The 22,084-nt window shown below is 40.2% G+C and overlaps 1 protein-coding gene across 1 annotated transcript in view; it reads left to right on the top strand.

The window, feature by feature from the left end:
- The first annotated feature begins 2,014 nt into the window (after window positions 1–2,014).
- The window catches only part of LOC139724126 (uncharacterized), a 77,126-nt gene continuing 57,056 nt past the window's right edge, over window positions 2,015–22,084 (top strand). Inside the window, exon 1 of the mRNA XM_071635328.1 lies at window positions 2,015–2,091. The gene's annotated coding sequence lies outside the window, so the exon portion shown is untranslated. The remainder of the gene's footprint in view (window positions 2,092–22,084) is intronic.

The following is a 22,084-nucleotide window of genomic DNA, read 5'->3' as shown; positions in this document are numbered from 1 at the left end:
CACCATGAGTTTTTTAAAGGCGCGTAGTCGTCACATCAGTCTTACGGCCCAGATCCCTTGACGCTTATAAAATGGACCCGAGGAAGAACTACAAGCATTTTAACGATCAAGTTTACAGGTGTGCTTATATTATGTATGGACAAGCGTTCGCCGTCCTCGACATGATGGCCGGTACTGCATATTTCAATACGTAACACGTGACAAGGTACATCACTCCCTCGCTTCCAAAGTGTTTGCCTACCCGATGCGTTGGTTACGGGTCAAGTTGTCCTAAAGAGGTATTGTCACATCTCAATAACACATAAGTACTGAATATATGGTACAGGGGTTCCGGACGTCTCAAATACGCAACACTTCATACATTGGGACTTCATTTCACAGGTTGTAGAACGATACTGTCAGAGTTCAAATGAACTTTTTTAACCGGAAAAAAAGAGAAAACTCGCACAATTAATAACTCGAGTTCAGGATGTATTTTGTCGATGCTCGACGCCGCTTGTTGTATTACGCGGTACTTCTAAAAGCCGTATCCTCTGCATCGGGCATTAGCGTCTCCCAGATGTGTTGACGCGAGAGGTGGTTAAATCAAATCAAAGGAATCCACTTTCCACGGGAGTGCATATCTTTATCTTTCGTATTCAATTTGGGCTGCACTCCGAAATGAACAGTTTCGATAGTGAAGGAAAGAACGAGAAGCAGTAGTTAAAGAAGAGAAGAGACAAGAAGAGGAAGGAGAAAGAATGGAATAAGAAGGTGCCGCCGCTGACCGAAACCCAAAACGACTATCAATTGGAATCCGTCTGTGCTGGAGAAAAGCGCGACAAAGGAATCCACGTCATTTCATTCTCGCTTGTGTGTGGGATATACTGTTACGCTTTAGTTTATTTCGCGCCAAATCTTCAGCCTTCCAGACAGCTGCGTTTGTGCGTCGGCTCCAGAGTGTCAAAGAAGAGTTCTGCACAGCCAGCAGCAAAATGAAGAGATTTGTGAGAATTGCTCACTTGATTTCTTAAAGAAAAACTATCGCACATCGTAGCGCGTGTTAGTTCGATTCGCCTGGGTTTCCACTTGCATGAAGGCAAGACTGAAACATTAGAAGACGACAGGTTCGTCGGTGAAAGGCTCTTGAGATGACAGTAGAAATGGTTCTCCGGTGCTGGGATGCCTCTATGCTCAAAGAACACAGTTATGCAACATTCTTCCACAAGTTCTGGGTCTTAATTTCATGTCTCACTCTGTCCATTATGTACAAGAAACATGCATGCATAACATTATTAATAATGGTGATATTATCATGCTTTGCGTATTTACAGGTATCAGAATGTGATGTCACTTTTACTTTTGCATTCCAATATACCCAGAGTAGCCTACTGTCTGTTTCCCTCTTCCAGCAGGCTTTGATTACCTACAGAATTGAAAGATACCTGTTTTACACTTGGGTCGGCAAGATGGACATCCAGTCGTTAACGCGTTGTCTGGATATGCATTCTTCGGGCCCGAATCGAACCATAGATCTACAGTAGCTCCGTGATCGAACCGAAGTCTTTTCATACAATTCAGGAGTTTAGAGCATTCGCCGCTTCATAGATCACCGTGGGAACTACATTAGTTATAAGGTGTGATGAGTGGGACCGGGATGGCGTCTTTGGACTCGATGGATGGGCTGGTGTCGGGTGCACAGCTTCAGATTGTTACGTTGGCGGGTTGAAGTCACATCCACATAGTCTCATGTTAGCATCCTTGAACAGGACTTCGTTCAAGCCTGCTCTTGATGTGCCGCTGATATGGGTTGTCACGGGCTGCAGGTGATGGTCAAAGTTCGCTGGCCTGGCGCTGCGTGGTGTGTCAGTTATGCACTATTTGTGGCTTATAGTCACCCCAAACCCCACGTTTTTGCAGATGTATGTCAAATAGTGAAAGCTCTATATAGATTGATGTTTGATAACCATCCGGGTTGGTAACATCTCTTTTCTCTTATTTGTGTTCACCTTACCTCCAGAAATCAAGATGTAACCAGCTCTTCGCACCATCGTTTCCTTGATTAAGGTGATGGTACCCTAGTTTCTGTGACAGAGGGAGATATCTTTTAAGGTAAGCCCACATATTTAGCTTCTGTGTGTGAGCCTTTCATGCAGTCGTATTATTGACTGCATACCTTCTGGACAGCAGCAATCAAATATTTGCAGAGTTCCCTCCATTTTAACACATCACGATGCATGCAAAGATAAAGTCAAATTCTTCCATTTTATCCATTCTTCCCCCGACAACGTTTTTGCATGTCATCTTCAAAGGTCTGAGCATCGTTGTGAAATTTTAGGCAAACCAATAAAGTCTTGCCAAAGGGAGAAAAAACGGAGATCACCTTGTACAATAATAGAAAAAAAATGCCGAACGCTAGTACAAGGCACATTCATTTAATTCGAATTGTTTGATGTTTCTCTACGGGTTATAATCCTGTATATAGGCCTACATAATGTAAACAAAACCTATTCCTTGGTCAATTTTTCTTAGCGAATTGTTTGTTGGTGTCGGTTTTTGTTGTTAGGGTTTTTCGGGACTATATGGCTCAACTGTAAATTGCCTACTATCTTCTCATCAGGGAGGTACCTCCCTGATCTCACAGATGCATGGTATGGTATGTCGCCGACATTTCTGCTTACTTGATTTCAAAAAGGCTCAAAGGATCCAATGTGCATACTGCGAGGATTTAAATCGCAATCCTGATCCCTCCACCCACAGCTGCCCAGCACCTGTGACCTTTGAGGAGTTCGAACGACAGTTCTCCAGGCAAACTTTGCCTTCAACCCCGACTTACCCATGTCCGTATTTACGCATATAACTCGTCACACACGCGAAATAGTACCACTACCTGTGCGTTGCAAAGTGAACGGAAGCGGATCGCGTATATATGCGCATGTCAATCTTTGAATAAAAATGTTTCAATGCTCAGAGCATGGCGATAGCGTGTTCAGACTTCCACCCGTTGTCTGGAAAATTAGTTTATAACGGTTGCTGTGGAATCGCTCGAAAATGACGTTGTCATACAGCCACACAGAATCAAATAACCTCATACGCAACTGCTAATTGCCTGAAAATTGTTACCTCCGGCTGTGCCAGGAAAATGATCCACGAAAGATGATAGAATAATTATGGTCTGCATGCAGGTGATGCAGCTGCGTATGTAGCGTAATTGGTCATCCAGTAGTCCATCTGCCTATCATGACATTAGTAAGACTTGAGAAATTGAATAAAATGAATTTCATTTCGATTTAAGGCGGAATGCTTTTGGTTTGTTTGTTTGTTTATTTGCTTGTATTTGACGGGTGTGCTTATTCATACATTTATGTGTATTTGAAATGTGTGTGTGTGGGGGGGGGGTACAACAACTATCTTGTGAGCAATTAACACAAGATATCCGTGATGCAGACACCGTACTCCTCAAGAGAGCGTGGTGTCCTCCACTGTTGATATTAATTGATTCTTGGCCGTGCGATGTAGAGCACGACGAAATAGAATGCGCGGCCGAGAGGAAAATTAGATTTGTTTTCGATTGCTTATCAAAAGGCCGCCAATACTCGGCGGCGAGGGAACCGAATTGACTATTTTCGGTCGAAGCTGAAGGCAGGATGCATTTTTTGATGCAACGGGTTTCCTTGCCGTTGAAAGGACCAGTGATTGAAGAGAGATTGGACACGCGATTCTCGCGTTGTCTGTTAAGTATCGCGGACATATTTTGCTCTTTGAAAGGTGATTACAACAATCACTGACAATCTTGGTCCGCTAAACGATAAAACAGACCCTATAGAAACATTGCGCTCTTCTGACTTTCATCGTCGTTGTCGAGGTTACTGTATTATGTATTACGTATTATGTATTATTTATTATTGTTGTTATTATTATTATTATTATTATTATTATTATTATCATTATTATCATCATCATTTTGCTTTGGAAAGTGTCTTATATCTCAACGCTGAGAGCATCCTCACATAGATGGAACTTTATTGTCGGCCGCTGTACGTCTGCGAATAATCTCGAGAAAATGTATGTATAATCAGTCAGATATTGTTGTTTCGTAACAAAGTTGTGTGGGTTTTTTTTCGTCATAATCTATGTCGCTCCTCTCAGACGCAATTTACGATTTACTTTTTTACTTAAAGTCTAATGATCCATATCAAGAATAAATGAAGCGATTTATACTGATGAAAAGATAGCTGTATTGAGAAGGAAATATTGTCTACTTTGTCTTACCATGCACACGATAGTCGTATGCATTGACACGCAGGCACATGCACATTCAGATTAATAAGAACAAACACCAAGCCAAGAAAATCGTAGATCGCACGTATTAGTTGAAATTCTGATATTTTTTTCAGAGGAGGAAATGATAAGATATTACAAAGAGAAATTTTAAGAACGATTGGGGTACAACAAATGGAAGAATTCTAAGCCCATCTTTAAGTAAATAAAAGAGAAAATGCCGACACAGAAAATTATGGTTATTTCAATAGATACATACAGTGAATTGATAATTACATTTTGTTGACGTGGTTGTTTCTGTTGTTGTTGTTGTTGTTGTTGTTGTTGTTGTTGTTGTTGTTGTTGTTTGCATGATGTGTGATTTGGATGTTTCGTCTCTTCCCTTAAACTTGTATAACTATAGCAGCGTTCCAGACGATGAATATCATCAGATGCGTGCGATCAATAAATGCAAAGGTTGACAAGGTCATCGCGCGTGCAGGCTAAATGACTTGTCTGCATCCGTCAAGCACCTTCCGTCAAGGACGGCGGGAGTTAATGGTGGCCCTATTCTTCGTGTAGGCCTACTCTTATATCTTCTCTTAAAGGGAACAGTCGATCCATTTTGAAGTACGCTTTATGGAATACAGTCGAATTCGAACAAATAGAGCGGTGCCAGTTTCACTGAAATTAGGTTTTAACATAAAATATAATGTATGAAGTTATAATGGAATCAAGATTTACTTTGGTTAGATCGTGATTTCTTACACAGATTCATAGGCAAAATAAAGATCAAGCGATGAAAAACTCCGCACAATTCTCTTATCCGTACATGTAAAGATGATAGGAATTTCCTGTGTTGGTTGAATATTTAACAGTTGCAATCCATTCCATTCCGAAAAGTCTTAGTGACTACATTTTTCAATATCTTTATTTCATATGTACAGAAAAAAATAACATCCATAACAAATACTCATACCGATCAACAGGATATCAAGGACAATGATAGTTACTATCACCATCAGTTATTATCCTAAGTATGGTTGCAACGAGTAAAAGCGCTTCAAGAAAACGTATGTCAATTTGAATTCTATAACCGTTTATCTTTTGTACGACTTCAGTGGAACCCCTGCCGTGGTGACTGTTTGACTGAATTCTGTACAAGTCAACCTGAACATACTTGAGTTGTATTTCACGTATTATGTTAGCCTGTCCGCTTATTCAGTAGCATCTTCCATCTTGGACTTGCTCTACTTACCATTCGTATCGTCATCCAGTATGTATCTTTGGCTGCTGCCCTATTTCCCTTGCGTCGCTTTAATATTACACGCAGTTCTTTGTCGAATGTGCCAGATGAAAAAATCTCCACGTTTCCTTCACCTTTTTCTCTCTCATGTCCTATTGTTTGCGAGACCTTGTCATGCCGAAAATTTCTTCGTCCTTGGACCACATAGGAATACATCCAGATAAAAGAAAAAAATCTTTTCCGCAAGTCAGTTGTTTTTTGTTTGTGTCTTCCAAGAGCACAAACTGTTGAAAAGTAGGCCGTCTAATGGCACGCCGTGTACGTGTGCAGATAATGCAGATTCAAACAACGGATTGACATTTCCATTTTCGTTAATGCGCGCAACTAATCTTGAGATCGCAGGTTTTTGGATTTTTTTTTTCGTTATTTGGCTCTTTTTTTCTTTCTCATTTCTTGAAAAGCTGAAACTGCCTCCATGGCACTTAAGACACGAATCATTTCGCCGGTTTCGACAGAGACAGGATATGCGTTGATATTCCTTTCCGAACGTCTACTTTTGAGTGATTATAATGAACGGTAAACTGACGGCTTCGAGATTTGTCGTGTTTTTCTTTTTTAAAGTGAAGACTTGGAGAATCAAATCGTTATTTAGATGACAGTCTTTATGTCACATCCATTTCGACTGCTACTTTCGCGGAAGCACATACTTGAATACCTGAACATAAGAACGGCCAAAGTTCAAATTTGGCTCTCGTTTTGAGTCCCCGGCATGCGAAGTAATGCAGGTACATGTAGATAGTTCTTGTTTTTCCAGCAGAATAATTGACGAAAGGAGAAAATGATGAGTAACAGGGTATACGTCAAACCACGAGCAAGGGTGAATTACATGACGGCATTATTAACGAGCTAGCGAGTTCAATAATTGGAGATTTTGCCAAACAAGGTTTCCACGGATTTGTTCATTGACGAGTTTCCCGCCTACACTTTCTGTTGCGCAACCAGGTTGACGCACTTCTTTCAGACGACGCAGAATATTAAACAACTTGACGCCTTAATGTGTGTATGTGTGTGTGAGTGAGTGTGTGTGTGCGTGTGTGTGTGTGCGTGTGTGTGTGTTTGTGTGTGTGTGTGAGTGAGTGTGTGTGTGTGCGTGTGTGTGTGTGTGTGTGTGTGTGTGTGTGTGTGTTCATATCTCCATGAGATATGCAATGACCAACCACGTGTATTGTTTGTTAAGTTGTGAATGGTTTGATTGCATATAGTAACGAAAGTGACTGCCTCGTTTGAGATTGTTTTTTTCCGTAACGGTTGAAGGTTTTTCTTTTTCACAACTTTAAAGGCCTATCAAACAACTGCTGAATACGGAATATCCAAATGATATCACACTCTTCAATGAAAGGGGAAAGGGAAACCACGAACCAGTCTTACAGTATAGTGCATAGTCCTGACGTACACACGCACAGCGCGCGCAACCAGCGAAAAATCATTGAATGAAAGGATGGCGGCTGATTTCAGCTAAGTCAGCCACAGATAAATAACCTCGATATCTGTGGTGTACTGAATACTGATCTCTCCCTCTCTCTCTCTCTTCCCTCGCATTCACTCTCACAGGCATAAAGACAAAGTCACGCACGCACGCGCGTACGCACACACACACACACACACACACACACACACACACACACGTTGGTACATTGTAGAAAGACTCCCATTTTAGTTCCCATACGTTTTCTCAATCTCCCTCCCTCGCCTCCTTCTCTCTCTCTCTCTCTCTCTCTCTCTCTCTCTTGTTTGTGATAGTAAATACAAGTTGTGCGTACGATCGGTCCAGAATGAAATCTTGATGCAAATTGTCATGTCTTTTACCGCCAACGTGTGGGGAATTTGCCTGAATTGCTTCACGTTGTACTTCTCCAATTTGATGTGATTTCGACAAAAAAAACCCCGAAAGTAACAGGAGTAGCCTTGTGCTCCGTCACCGGTTTGCCTCTAAAGGTACAGATTACGAAAATACCAAAAATAAACCACATTGTGTTTTCCCTTTCTAGGTTGACTTTATTGTCTCAATCCCTTATAAAGGAAGGACAGTGGTTATCCGGGACGAGAGTTGAAAAATCAAGCAGCCTTTTCTAGTTTCTTCCAAACATAAAAGTAAGGAATATGTTCCCCTTACTTTGCACTTCTTCTTGGTGCCTCGTGGCGCTGTTACGTCTACTGTCGAAGACAACCTAGTTATGAGATCCAAGTTTTTGTTGTTGTTGATGGTTTTAGGGGTTATTGTTTGTTGTTGTTTTTTTTTTCCTGGAGAGCTAAAATAGACTGCACAGGAGGGGAAAATTGGGATATGCTCCCTAAGCACAGAGGTCGGTTGAACTTTGCCGGTAAAAGGGTAGAGACATTTTGGGACCACGATCGGGTTCGCTTTCTTTGTCCTTGCCTTTGCTTTTGGTATTTCCTTTATGTCACTCCCGATTGGTGCAAAGTCATGTCCATACTGAGCTGCAACGGATGTCGGCCGGGGTGGTCTGCGGGAGCTACACCAGAGGGGGAACGGGAAAAGGGAAGGCTACGTGGAGCGGGAATAGTATTCATGACAAGCTTTGCGGAAATTCCTCCTCTTACGCGGGTCGAAAAAAAAAAAGCAAGAAGAAGAGGTCGAACCGAATCTTCGACGCCATCAAAAGAGTGTTATATGCACGTAAAAACAAAAACAAAAAAGAAATAGAAGCAACCTTCTGTAATTTAGTTCATTCCTTGTCAAGGAAGATTTATCTTGAGACACGCACGCCAGATAGGAAATAAGAGAGAGAGAGAGGGGAGGTCGAAAGAAACCAATCAAGAATTGCGCTACTAGCCTACTGTAGAGAAAAAAGACGATTTTCGGCACATCTTTTCTAATCATGTTTTCAAACAAACAAACAAACAAAAGAGAAAAAACAATGGCGTCGTTTCATATAAGTCGATGAAATGGGATTGAAACTGAGCTGAGCCAAATCACAGAACTAAAATATACGTTGGTCTTCACGGTAATGGAAAACAGAAGAGTTCTTTCAAGACATTTTGCGTCTAAAGTAATGTTCCATTCATTTAGCCAAGTCTATCTCTAGTATAAGTCTACATTATTTGAATGTTAATGTCTTGGGGGACATGACACTTATACACTTACACTAAAAATGCATTCTGTCAGATAATCATATCATAGGTCAGTGTAGGTGTACAGGGTTGAGGGGTGATTTATTGTCTAAAATAGATAACTGTATGTCTGATTTCTATTGAAAAATGTCCATATTACCATTACTGTTTCTCAATATCCTCCTATGATTGTTCCACCCGAAATACAAATTTCTCGGACACTGTCTGTCCACCCCTTAGTTGGGAAGGAAGTAACTGTGTCGACTTAACTGTTACCATGATTACCTCATTGTGATGCCATTGCGTAACCACAATGTCACATTCTGACCTTTCAACATACACTTCACCGTTTGTTTGTTTGTTCGTCCAAAATGTATTAACGGGCTTAATTTACGTCACCCGTATTTTTCTTTTCAAAATCCCTCGCTCTCTGTCGCTGATGATTGTGCTGACATATTCCTCCATCCTATCTTCAACGACTTTTCACCTCGTGACCCGATACCCGCTCAGGTATTGGGATTATGACGTCATCTCGACCTCTCAAAAACAATGCGGAACGATAGAACGAAAGAAGTGTCTGCCTATATAGACTTTTAACGGTTACATCGTCATCTTACCTATAGGACTTGCGTTCTCCTTTCTCTCTGCCCGCGGTTTGCCCTTGCATTTGTGTTACACTAGATGAATAGACTCTTCGACAAAATGAGCCTCCATTATCGATGGTTGTCTCCAATTTCCGCTCATTTATTGGTAGTTTCACAAGTTGCTTTATGAAAAGAGCTGTCCAACTTAAGTAGGGCCTACTTGAGAACGTAAATTACGTAGTGGCTGGTTTCCAGCCATTGACAGCCACACACACACACAGCACACACATGAAAATAAGAAGAGGAAATAATAAATACAAGTAGGAGTAGTTGTTGCATATGCTCAATGTGAATTCATGTTCCTCTTCGCCTGTTTCTGTTTATTGTGCATTGGAAGGGTGAGCTTCAGCGAAGACATTAAAATGAAATGATAGCTTTCAGGGGAGGGCGGGGTTGACAGAGTACAGTATTGCAGGAAGAATATGTGACAAGCGACGAATGTGACTAATAGTATTATAGAAAAGGAAATAAATGACTATTCTAACCAAGGCCAGCTAAGGTAGTAGTTAGTAAGACAACAGTAATAGCAGTTTGAGAAATTAAAGACAAATGTCGGAGATTATCATAATCAATATGTCTCATGCCTTTGCGCAGATTAGTAAAGGACTTGTATCATTGTTATGAATACGACACGTTTTGTAGCTTAACAAGTTGCGTGGCTGGGATGCGGGATGAGGAGCCGCCAAAGCGACTGAAGATCACGCCTAGCATTCACTTCTACTCGCGTCATGCTATTGCAAAGGTTGCCGACTGTCAGAGCACTGCGGAGTTTGAATGCCCGACGAATTAATCTTAGAATGTCTGCAGGGCAAAAATAACAAATCCCACTTTGATCTCACAAATATTAGCACTTCTGCTTGGTGGAGATCATCTGGCTCGGAGAGGCGAGGTATGAGTTGGAACGCATTAGACAAGCTTGCGTCACAGTACTTGGCGAAATGGCATGACACACACATATTTTCGAGCTTCCTTTGCACGTTCGACCATGTACCGGTAATCTGCGGAGGCGTTATCTAATGTGTTTCCCGTGCACCCCTGTATAGGAGGACGATCGGCAGACTTGTATCAACATTGTGTGGGAAGCGAAACGGCGTGTCGCGAAGATGGGAGAAATGGTTTCACGGTTATCATCTTCAGAATGCAACGTAGAAGTGTTTTTCTTGTGTGTGTATTCAATGCGATGTGTTACAAGGATAAGATTATGCTGAGAAGCTAAAAAAACAAACTCCTTTGGGAATGGACCATGGCTGTCACCCTTTCCTCTCCTTCGGAACGAGATAAGGGTAAGTTTTGTAACCATGGCGATGGTCACTATACAGTCGGATCGTGACGTGAAATGACCATACATGGGACTCCTTTGATCACTGTTCTGACTGATACCATCTCTTGACATCATTTCATGACCTACCCATGGCGTAGAAGCCTCGATGAAAGCTCTGAGTGATGCTGCGATTATGTTTGGTTTTTGTTTTGTTGTTGTATTTTGTAACTTTCCCCTTTATCTCTCACGTGCGTAGGATGCAATTGGATGTTACGTGTGGTTCGTCGCCTAAATACTTCGATCTCTTTGTCCGTGGGATAAAATTACAAGGTCCGTTGATTGAATTCTTATCACGTGAATCTAACTTGAGCAATGTCACTTATCAGTGTATGCCGCGGCGCAGAATTAGTTCATAATTGCGACACCTGCAGCATACTGTTTATTGAACAACGTGTTCCAATTGGCGGCCGCTTGTTAGATCCCTATATCAAAGGAGGCAATTAACGGTTAATTTTGTTTGGGGATTGTTGTGGGAGATGCCTAATGAAGGAATAATCGTACCAAATTTAACACTCCAGTTATTTCTATTCTGGAGCAAATTAGTTGATGGTGTATGCGAAAATGAGATTAATCAACTGTTGAAGTAGTGAATTAGGGTTTCTTTTTATCTTGTTAACACGCATCGTTGCGAGTACAAACCTTTACCAGTTTCGGCAAACTTATAGTATACGGATGAGTGCCATGACCTGGTTTCGTTGACTGTTGAGGGCAATGTTTTGACAATGTGTGTGATTGAAATAAAACTGCAAAGTGAATATTGCAGTGCAGCAGTCAAGGAATGAGAAGGTCATTTAATTCAATTTTGGGGCCTGAAAATGACCGCCAAAGGGAGGTGAGAACTAACATAGTTATACTAATAGATTCATGATATGTCTTGCTTTTGACAAGATAATCAAGAGTTTGTGTTTAAAATTTGCAGGTAGTTAAAATACTTTTGATTCTCGTGCACTTAGCGTGTGACACATTGTGGGAACCGGGCGCCTTTGAATGTTTCTACAAATAAATGGCGCCATTTATAAATGCTGTTTCATCATCATCACTTCGTATCCTGAGTGAAACGCAACCAAACACGCTTGTACAGGGCTTTCCTTTAAAAAAAAATAGATGCTTAATAGGTATACTTAAAGTTAATTGATAGCCAAGTTACCATAACTGGAGACTAAATAGGCATCGTGAATACTAGGCATTATAAATCATTTTCATAATAGATATAGTAATAGGAACAAAAACAAAAACGATCCTGATACTAAACCTTTATGATGTTTATCATTATCACTGTTCTTATTACTATCAGTAATATTGTTGTTTCTTTTTCATTATCATTATCATTATCATCATCATCATCATCATCATTACTATTACTATTATAATGATGATAATGATGATCATTATCATTGTTATTATTATTATCATTATCATTATTATCATAATGACATAGTGGTAGCACCAGGTGATTTAACAGTTGATACACTTTTTGATTTGCATATCAGTAGGAACATGATTGAGGGTCATTACTTTTATTACGTCATGCTATCTGTCAATGACTTCTGTGTGCATCACACATTGGTCAGTTGAATTCTTGATTCGCACAAAACCCAATTAACAATACGTAAAATCAAGTTGCCTATAACAGGTAACAAGAAGGTTAAACAACAAACAAGCAATAAGAAATAGATTAAGAAAATCATCCAATTTCTTATTGCTAGCTCCCCACCCAACTCCCAACCCCATTCCCATCCCCATCCCCAATAACCCAGGAGAAATTGAGATGAAATTTTCCACATGTACTTTTTACACTCAACAGTCCATTTTCAGATGAAATTACACGGGGATTTCTAGGAGCGAGAGGGAGACCGCCGTATACCACTCCCTTTAACAACTCGCCCCATTACCAGATATTGCCAGGAGACATTTATACTCCCCGGAGGGGCCTCGCGCTTAAATACCGCGAGATCGATAGCAGAATTGGCGATCTATCGGTACACTCAAGGTACTCGAGGGATCGTCCACCACATCCCGTAATGGACACTTAACGTTTGACAGCATTACGCCCTTCATTTCCTTCTTCATTTGAAGAGCTGCACTTCTCTTCTTGTTCAACCCCTCATCTGTCTTTCCTTCCTCTCCCTCTCCTTCTCTCTATCCAGCCATCTATCTATCATTCTCTCTATCTGTGTTACCCGTGTTTTCCCGTAGTATCTGTCTTTCTCACTCGCTTTCTCCCACTTTATGAATGTCTATCTCTCCCTATGATCGTTCGTCTTTTTTCCTCTACCTACACTCCTCTATATTGTCATCTATTAAATAAGCACAAGTTCCTCAAGTTCTCTATTGTCTAATTCTTCCACACTTTGAATTGTCTTTGTGACAGCAGCTGAAACGTGCTTTGCACGTTGCCGTTACTAATGATTACCTTGAGCTATCATTAATATCGCCGAGGTTTTTTTCTTCTTACTCTGCCTTTCCCTTTCGCCTGCACGCGGTTGACCTTCTGGAGACGGACGCTTATTACGAATTCTCGCCGCTCGCGCGCTCGACTATAAATTGTCATTGCGCTCACGCACCTAAGTCCGCCCTTTATATTGGTTGCGACGCCGACCTGTGTATAAAACGGTCGGTCGATGTCGCGGACGTTTTTCTTCTTCTTCTTCTTCTTCTTCTTCTTCTTCTTCTTCTTCTTCTTCTTCTTCTTTTAGAAGAACCGAACACTTCGTTCTCCAGGGGGAGTGGGGATGATTGGTTTAGACAACAGAAACGGTGATAAATCTCCATTGTTATGATTTTGTAATTACTCAGGAGAGGCAAATACATTATGGTCCCGATGAGAAGAAAACCCCGGAAAAGATGTATGGCTCTCACGGAGCTGAAACTGTCAATTTACTATGATTGTGCACGTGACGTTACAGTCATCGCAACTAAAAGTCTAAAAGTTCGCCCTGTGAGGAATCAAAAGGACCTCGGAAAAAAAAAGAAGACATCTTTACTCTTTGTTATATTATTGTGCATTTGTACATTCATGAATGTCTTGTTTCCTGATCATCACTTCCTCTTGAGTACCATGCTTGGATTACGTTAAAGAATTACTGTCCCATGCCCTACGTAGCACTACAAAATAGGAGGAGGACACACACGTCCGTTATACACACTCACACACACACACAAACAAACACACACACACACACACACACACACACACACACTATGTATATATATACGTGTATGTGTATGTACGTATATGTCTATATCTATATATATATATATATATATATATATATGCATACATACATACGTACATACATGCACATATACGCATATATACTGCTGTTACTTATGCACACATTATAAATGCAACAGATAAATCGCGATGTGCAAAGCGGACGTGGATCCGGTAAACATCCTTTCTCCTGATCACATACAAGCTGGAGTGATTACTGATAGTCATCTTCCGTGATGAAACAAGCAGTACGAAACTATTTTTTTTTTCAATTTCTCTCTCCAACCCCTCGTGTTAGTTCCTTTGCGACCCATTCGTATTGACTTGCCAGTGTCTTTATGATCATCTCTAGCATTATTGTTGTTGTTTTTTATCTACCATGATTATCCTTCTTGTAAGTGATTATCAGGTCTGTTTTCACTTTCTTGACATAATTTTCTGTTCATGTAAGATTACCACAACCATTCTCACCAGATTATTCTGATTATTTTCATCACCACAGCAGAGATGATTTTGCAGTCCCTTCTTGTTTGCTTTCTTAAAAAAAAACACACACACACATAAATGCCCCTTTGTATCTTATACAAATGTAGTTGTATTTCACCCCCTCCCCCCTCCGTCAATTGCAAAGATGCGTTGTTGCAGATCTCGAAATATAAATGGTGATGCGTTTAAGAGCGTTTTTTGAATCTCTACGACAAAACGATAAAAACATTACATTGTGTATGATTTATCCAAGCATTGAGGCTTATGTGTGCGTGTGTGTGTGTGTGTGTCGTGTTGTGCATTATTTTGTGCTCACATTTTGTTGCAGAACGTAATTCCAAGTGAGTGTACGAGTTAGAGTTCATCACGAGGAGTTATTCGATTACTAGTAACGCATAAATCTGACAGATTATCGCAACTAATCAGTATACGGAGAGGAAAGTCAAAGCAAAATATTATCTGGCACGCAAAAAAAAAGCCAAAACAAACAATGTGATAAGTATGTATATACACACACTCACACACTCGTGTCTATAATAGTTTACAGCATTAGATGTCTTTGATATGTCTGCCTTTAAGGGTCATGTGCGTATTCTCCGACAACAACGCGAAGCGCGATGATTTACATGATGACGTCAGTACTATTCCGCTAACAAAATGGCGCCTCCTGTCGGACAAAGCAATTCCGGATGCGCTATTCGATAGCCGTATATGATAAGTTATCTCCGCGGTCTGTCCGATTTTTCCCTAACCTCCTTTTCCCCCGGCCCCATAGTGGCAACCAACGTTCGCAAGAGATCGATCAAACTGAATTTAAATATTGAAATTTAAAAACTGAATTTAAATACTATATCTATATATATATATATATATATATATATATATATATATATATATATATATATATATATATATATAATCTTATATATTTATGATATATATTAAATATATATGCCAACAGGTTAACCGTGTAGGGAAGTTTTACCGTTTGAAGTTGCTCTTTCAACTCTCTCCTTGATGTACACTGGAAGGTAATTACACGTATCTTCGAGAGCTCACCCCTCCCTCCCCCCCCCCCCCTTTCAGACTTGATAGTCCTCGTATATGGATGTACAACGAATCGAAGTACGACGCATGGATATGCAATAACTCATTGTGCTTGAAAGCTGCCTTTGAGAACATCCGGCTGCACTTGTTATTGACCTGATAGTCTGGTATTGAATATTCAGAGATGTTGTCATAAACACTGAGTACGAGGAATGTAGACTATCTGTGGTCATCAAGATTATCTGTGGTCATCAAGATCAAACTTCCTACTCAGGTTTTACCGACACAATACAAGCAGGAAAACCCCCTCTGTCGTCTGGTTCGAGACAGATGTCATAATCTGGCAAACTGCATGGTTCTCTACTGATCTGTGGAATGAAATGAATGTGAAGAGGAAGGGGAGCGTAAATTACCGACGTCAAAATCAAGGAAGCCTAGACGACGGACGGCGCAAGTCAATTTTCATGTCCACCATAATTCTGACGCGAGCACGTCCCGAACGATTTAATGTGCATACATCACCTGTCCGTGATATAAAAGACAAACGAAATGAGATGAATAAGTAGGAGAAAATAAGGATGATGAATTATTTTTTGATATGTCAGTGGTTGGAGAAAGACTACTGCATCCTTCTAGCACGAACACGTCATGTCTATTCGAATTAAAGCGGCAAACGTAATGTATCTATCCTTATCATTTGTTTGTTTGTTCATTTTCCATCTGAGAAGATGGCTGCATAGCCTATACTCAGCTATGCTAAGCTGTCCTTCCATGGGGTCCAGTTGGATGTGAGGCAGGACCACTTCACCGGGTTAAACACCCTGCTCTTTGCGATTACTGAATGAAGCGGGATCTTTTACGTGCATGAGTTGTGACTCTCTCACACACGGGACCTCCATTTTATGTCCTATCCGAAGGACAGAGTGTTTTGCCTCTTCCTAGAGTTTCCATCTTTCGTTCAGGTGCATGTAATCTGTGCTTGTTTGACTATCTGCTTTCGAACTTGTTCATACCTCAATCTAATTCTTACTCATTTACCCATAGGTCCATGATATCTCTCTTTCAGATGTCTTTCCTATTCATTTAGCCATCCTAGTTACACCTCTGTCAGTCTTCACACTTTGTTCCCTATATACACACTGGTCACTCTTCCTTACACCAATGTGTCTTGTTGTCGTGCGTCTATCTTCAGTGATATATCCGTCTATCTATCGATCCACCCATCTAAAATATATCTCTATCTGTCAAAGATTACGTACATTTTATTCAGCTTGTTTTGTTGCGGAGATAAACTCCTCTTTTTTTTCCTTCATCGTGCACCACGCACAAAATGTTCTCTTCTGGCATCACTGTAGTCTCTGTTACTCTACTCTGGCTGGATAATTTAGATTTATTTTCTAGATCTCTCAACCGAAACGGAAAAACAAATATTCATTTAGAAGCTAATTGGAATGGAAAACTGTCGAGATTGAGCTCTTTCAATTATCAATCATCCGAGGGCCGGATGAACTTTAGGAGACGAATATTTCATTTACGTTCTTCCATATTATGAAGATTGAAACGATATATTGCGGGACTCGATATGGTCTTAGATCGAGATTAATATCTTTCCCTCGACATGCAGCCATGCCAGACGCTTACATCGATATTGTGCTGGTATGATGAGAACGCGTGTGTAAATATTATACTCTTGTCGATCTGATTGGTTTCCATGGTTTCTGTATGTAAGTATATTGGTGATTTTCAGAGGGAAAAGCGCAAGGGACGAGTTTGCGGGTTGTCGTTCACCGGAGTTTACCTGTGTAACTGCATGGGTTTTTTGTATTATGGTTTGAGTTATGGCCGATGATTGTTCGTACGTTTGGCCCCATTCCCCTTTGTTCTTTGCTTCTACATTTGTACGAGACGGAGGCTGTGGTGTTTTACTTGGTCTTGTTTTTTCTTAATCAATGAGCGATATCTCGGAAAAAGTAAATTCAAAAATTATAGTTCATAACGGAAAATTTTGATAGATTAGATCCAGTGGTAGCAGTCTCATTATATCGGACGAAAAATGAGATAGTCACAAGGTGTTCGGGTTTCATGTTATTTCATGAAACAGTGGATTTGATCCCAAATGCGGATACAAATTAAAGGATGGTAGGTTTCATCGTGAATCTTTACTTAATTTCCATTTTGTAAAGGAAGAATGAAAGTTATAATCTCCTAATCAAGTTGTTTTTGGCATTTCAAAAATTTAGCAATGCTGACTTATGGCAGAAAGTGGTTGAAGTTGCTAAGGTTTTTATAACAATTGTATCTATTAAAGACAACAATGAGAAAGGTGTGATACAGTAACACCATTACCTATTCCAATTTGCGTCGGTCAATGTCTGTGATATGACCAAGTTGTGACAGATTGGTTAAACACGGAAACGTCTGTAATTTTTGCTACTGTTCTTGATATCAAAGACAACGTAAACATGGGATGGTGTTGTATTCTGCTTAAACTGACAATTAGCAAATGGGGTATGTAAGTGAATTAAAGCTGACTGCTTTCTGAAAAAAAAAGGTTGATTGCGAAACCACTTCTTCTAGACTAACTGTGAGTGGCAAATAAAAACGCAACAGGTGGTTAGGAATACACTGCCTATAGGACATTCGTTAGTTACTAACGAGTTGATTAACTCTGGGAATGGGTTCTCAAAAGCTAAAAGAAATTTGAATTAAAAGAAAGAAAAAAATCGATTTCCTCCAAGATTTTTCTGGTTGGGGAGGTGGTGATGGGGGATAGCGCAGAATTAGAATTGAGGCTAAACGCCTTCGTATGAAAACGACGCGAAGTTATCTGATAAACACTGTAAGAAATACATTTCTTATCAGCATCCCCCTCTCTTTCTCTCTTCTTTTTGTTTTTCTTTCTATCTGGCTATCTATCTCCATCTCTCTTTCTCTCTCTATCTGCCTACCCATCTGTCTTTCACTCTTTTCGCTTTAAGTTGTATCTACGATGTATGATAAAATGACAAGTACGAGCAATTTGTTCTACTTCTTCCGCGCTCGATATCTTTTAGCCTGTAGCTGAACCTCTTTTTTTTTTCTGCCGCGATTTAGGTTATTGTGCCCATGCTAGGAGATACGAGGGAAAGTCTTAACTTTTCCTCACAGCATCTGAGTAGGCCAGTGTCACATAAAGATCGCGTCCTGATTTCAATTAATCAACGTCGCACTTCAAGCCCAAATGGCTTTGGTTTTATACCGCTTCAAGCAGCATATTTCCCTTAGTTTGTTCCAATATATTATTGTCGTGCGGCGTATGTAATGTACCTGGCAACTGGGGATCATTCTTCGCTCATCTTCATCATCATGGAAATGACAAGTAACTCAATGCCAGGCCTGCAGCTTGTTAACTTAGAACTCGTGATTGCTGTACCCAACGACAACACATACCAAAATGAGACTGAATTATGAATATGCAACCAACAAGTTTGCTGCAATGGCGAGGCAAGTGTTTAAAAAAAGAGGAAACACTTAAAAACTAACTGATGTATGTTAAAAGGCGTTGCTAATCAAGATAGCGCATCCCATCGCTTCGCGGGAGAAGCTCTCACGGAGGCGCTGTTGCCATGGCAACACCTTCTTAATATATCGTAATGGTGCATGTGCTATATAGCAGTATTAGCGCGTGCAATCGAGTCACTTTCAGCGTCACACACCTGTTGCCCGAGGAAGAATCTTATATCTTTTACAAATGATTATTGGCGGTACAAAGTGATGATATTAGTAAGACCTCTTCTCATTCAGTTTTTCTCACGTCACTGAATAACAGTTGCTTAATGAAAGTTATGCGCTACTTGCTTTGACTTACCTTGCATTGACTTTATCTTATGAATTACACACGCAAAAAAAAAAACCCTGCCACCCTCCTGCAACCAAAAGTACTTCGTCATGCTACATACGACTGATTTACCGTCTTGGAATTATCATTATAGTTTTCGCTAGCATATTCCGGAATATACTTATCTAATTTCATGTGTGTTGTTTGTGATTAATAACAGATAAAGTGTCATTGACGATCGTATCTCCTAACTCAATTCTGTAATTCGCATTTATAAAAATTCAAGCAATTTTTTTTGAAAGGGTCATGGTATGAAGATCCAAATTTCAAACCATATAATATTACGTTACCCTTATTTTCACAAATTTGAAACTATATGATATCATTGCGAAATAAGTTCATAAGGATTGTTGATGACTACAGATATAGCATTCTCTAAACATATCCAATATTTGTATTTATCTATGATCGCTTCGACGACGGGCCGTCATCTTTCTCAAACGATAGCTCATCGGCAACTGATGATTCGAAACTGTCACAGGTGAATACAACTATTGGACGTGTTTAAAGAATTCTTTATCTATATACAATATCATAATAACATCTTTAACATGAGATAGTTCTTTCCAAACGTGGACATCAACAAAAAAAAAAAAACCATGTTGGCTGTGCTTCCCCGTATAAATTTGTTGCCACACAATTATGTTGTAATGCCATCTTTACGTGAGCCTATCCGCTGTGCCTAAAATCAACATTGCAGAGCGTCGCAACTACTGCATTCACCTCCTTTCTTCACAGAGGTCAAGTAGAACATACATGGACCTCCGGCGCTTTAGAAGTCAACTCCCTGAAAAAAAAAAAGAAGAAAAACCCCGATGTGCATTTACTAAGTCTTGAGTGTTATTACAGCTGTCAAACCTTAAGGTCGGTGTGGCGCAGCTGTACTCTTACTTCCTAGGACAAGAAAAACGAAAGGAAAAGATCTTTCCCCGCCGCTACCTCACACCCTCTCGTCTGTGGAAGAAAGATATAAAAACAAAATCAGTTCGTCAAAACAGCGCTGCACTTTCCCGCTTTTCGTTTCTTTGTATTCCTCGCCCTTTTCTTTCCCTTTAGTTTGTGGCGCAGCGGCGCGGAGCCGAGATTCTCGCCAGCGCCACGGGCTCAGGGGAGATTAGAATTTTCATTTCTATCGATATTGACAGTTGAAAAAAGGGCGAAGTGGTGAAGGAATGGCGATTATTATCCTACTTTTCAAAGTGTCGATGGTCTCGCGTGTTTGCTTGCTGCTGACGCTGGTTGAGGTGTCCAATAGATGGGTCTCGTATCTCCACAGTGCTTCTTCCTCTACTCCTTATCTCCATGCAGCAAGAAAGCAAAAGGAATTATACTTAGATCTTTATAGTCGAGCAGCTTGCACAACTTGGAATCTCCCCTGTAGAGGATGTATCTAGGGAGGTGCCGTCTACTTCAGAGTGCAACCACGTGGGATAATTTTGCCTCTTTGATCAAGTGTTTTGAACTTTGCTAATCCGCCTCCCTCCCCCCCCCTATATATATATATATATATATATATATATATATATATATATATATATATATACCAGTCCTTATTTTTCATAAGCAAATTTTTGACGTACTTGATGTGTATAAACACACATAAACACGCACTCGCACATGCACATCCACGCATATAAGCTGAACAGCCAGTTGAAAATGTTATCATGCCTCATCCGACATAGTACGTTTATATCTACACAAGATGTCTCGTTGCGAGGCGTACAGGTGGAGAGCTGTTAAAGGTCACATGAGGGATTTAGACGGGTTTAGTCAAACATTAGCCCAGTTGGAAGTGATCTTCCGGGGTCGATAAAGTTTAAGTGGCTACTTCTAGATCTAAAAACTTGCGCAGAGGTCTTGGTTTCTTTATCTGTCCTTCTTTCTTTCGCTCTTGCTTTCATTGTCTACCATTTTGTCTTCACCTTGTCTTCCTGGATTTTTCTATTCTGCTGAAAAAAATACAAACAACAACGCAAGAGGCACGTAGACATTTCTACTTGCTCCCAAGAAAAGGTCTCGTTCATCCTCTTTACTGGTATCAAGCCATTATAATCCAATGAGAGTGAAACCCATATATCATGTAGAGTGAATGCAGTGATATTAGTAGAACACATCAGTGCAGTTTGAGGAAAATCAGACAATCCGTTCAAAAGTTACGATTTTTTTAAGTCTTAATTGTGGATGAGAAGACTGCAACAGTTCGTGATATCATTGCAAGACGATGACATAAAAAATATAGAGAATTCAACATAATATTTATTTTTAGGCATGGTAAAAGAGCACTTCACTTACCTATTTCAGAAAGCAGCGGGAATGATATTACCCTTACCATAATCTTATTTTGTCAGTAGTATCGTGGAGGCGCTGTGGCATAGTGGATAAGACTCCCGATTCCCAAACGGAGGACCCGACTTCAATTCCCGCCCAGCGCTTACGTCCTTGGACAAATTGTTTTTACCAAAAATGTCCCTCTCGACCCAGGTGTATAAATGGGTGCCTGGCAACGCTCGGGTAATGATAATGGCAGGGCCCTCTGGTAGAGCAGTGGCAACACTGAAGAGGCTACCCTGGATAAATAATACATTATTATTATTATTATCATTATTATTATTATCATTATTATTATTATTATTATTACTATTACTATTATTATCAAGTTGAGGGAATGTGTACTTCTCATTGAAAAACAAATTGGGTACATTCGGGTCATATTCCATTCATATTCTCTCTCCCTCCCTCTCTCTCTCTCTCTCTCTCTCTCTTTCTCTCTTTCTCTCAGAAGTTCTTGCGTTACATGGGACTGACATTATTGTTGATGCTCACAAGAAAAATGTTTCAGTTTAAAACTTGAGCTATTTTGTTTGAGTATGGTTGATTG

Source organism: Diadema antillarum, unplaced genomic scaffold (genome assembly GCF_040938485.1).
Source record: "Diadema antillarum isolate AM-2024a unplaced genomic scaffold, OU_Dant_1.0 scf00000207, whole genome shotgun sequence".
NCBI lineage: Eukaryota > Metazoa > Echinodermata > Echinoidea > Diadematoida > Diadematidae > Diadema > Diadema antillarum.
The sequence above is the reverse complement of the archived record's forward strand: the minus strand, read 5'-3'. Positions and strand labels throughout refer to the sequence as shown.